Source organism: Ricinus communis, chromosome 8 (genome assembly GCF_019578655.1).
Source record: "Ricinus communis isolate WT05 ecotype wild-type chromosome 8, ASM1957865v1, whole genome shotgun sequence".
Classification (NCBI taxonomy): Eukaryota; Viridiplantae; Streptophyta; class Magnoliopsida; order Malpighiales; family Euphorbiaceae; genus Ricinus; species Ricinus communis.
In genome coordinates this window covers 24,638,027-24,639,692 of record NC_063263.1, presented here as the reverse complement: position 1 = coordinate 24,639,692, position 1,666 = coordinate 24,638,027, and the positions used below count along the sequence as shown (strand labels likewise).

At 44.1% G+C, this 1,666-nt stretch overlaps 1 non-coding gene across 1 annotated transcript; it reads right to left on the bottom strand.

Moving 5' to 3' along the window:
- Positions 1-363: 363 nt before the first annotated feature.
- Positions 364-470, bottom strand: LOC112533914. The gene has a single exon (XR_003078249.2). It is a non-coding gene; the product is annotated as a small nucleolar RNA R71 (small nucleolar RNA).
- Positions 471-1,666: the final 1,196 nt, after the last annotated feature.

Here is a 1,666-nt window from a genome sequence, read left to right as displayed (position 1 = left end):
ACGATGTACAAGTTTGCTCGACCATCTTTAGATGGGACGAAAACGAGTATAGTCAGACCTGCTGTAGCAGCCAACAATTTTGAGATAAAGGCCAATGTTATCCAAATGATCCAACAAAGCGTGCAGTTTGGAGGATTGCCCAGCGAGGATCCCAATGCACATATCTCCAACTTTTTGGAGATTTGTGACACATTCAAGATAAATGGAACAACCGATGATGCCATTAGGCTGAGATTGTTTCCATTTTCCTTGAGGGACAGAGCATAAAGAGGGCTGCAATCTCTTCCACAACAGACAATCACTACTTGGAAGGCGTTGGCCGAAAAAGTTTTATATAAGTATTTTCCTCCCGCTAAAATTGTTAAACATAGAAATGACATATCTTCTTTTGTGCAGTTTGATGATGAAAGCATGTACGATGCATGGGAGAGATTTAAAGATCTTTTGAGATGCCGCCCACATCACGGATTGCCGGTGTGGATGCAGTTCGGACCTTCTACAATGGTTGAACCTTGCAACGAGGCGATGGTGGATGCCGCAGCAGTGGCGCTAAACAAGAAAGACGCCCGAGCGGGGCTCGAGAACTGATAGAGGAAATGGCCATGAACAACTATCGTTGGCAATCCTCTAGGAGCCGACCAGGAAGACAGGGAGTGGTCAACCAAGTGGACTCTACAAGCAACCTTGGCGAGCTCAAGTGGAGCTTCTAGCCAAGAAGATCGACCAACTCCGGATGCCGGTTCATGCAAATAACGTTGGCTACGAAGTTTTATGGTGGCCCGCATTACGTTGCAAACTGCATCATGGAGGTATGTTTGCTTCATCCTCTACTACTTTTCCATCTAATTCTGCTATGTCTTCTGATGTTGAGCAGGTTGATTATATGGGGAATGCCCCAAGGCAGCAGAACAATCCTTACAGTAATACATACAACCCTGGGTGGCGCAATCATCCCAACTTCAGTTGGAGGAACAATAACGCTCAAGGTCCACCTGGTTTTCAGAGACTTCATCCGCACCGGCAAAGAACATTCAAATTTGGGCCTCGCACAAGCTCCTCCCTCTACCAGAAAAGAAGTCAAATTTAAAGGAGCTTATGATGAAGTTTGTGACGTCTACGGAGATGAGGTTCCAGCAAACTGATAGTGCACTTAGGAACCAGCAGGCCTCGATTCAGAACTTGGAGACCCAGATTGAACAAGTATAGGTCTTGCCAAATCTATTTAAGAGAATTGAAATACTTTGTCACAGAATTTTCACCTTGGCAAATTTCCCCAAGTCGTAGGGTTAGCTCGTAAACTTGGGATTGATTTCCAAGATCATAGTACATTTCTGAGACATTGTCCCATAACTCCTTAGCTGTAGAGTAACATAGGTAGTTTGCACTTATCTCTTCAATCATGGAATTGACCAACCATGTCATTACCATTAAGTTTTTAGCATCCAAATGGTATAAGGTTTTTGTTATTCATGTCAGGCTCTCCTGTGATATAGCCAATCTTTCCTCTTCCTCGGAGATACATGCGAACAGATTGTGACCATCGAAGAAAATTATCACCATTTAGTCGGATTATAGTAATCTGAATGGGATGATGGTTTCAGATGTATTTCTCCGAGGTTCGGACTGAGATGGCTGAAGAGGCTGGCTTGTGCTAGACGTGACTTCA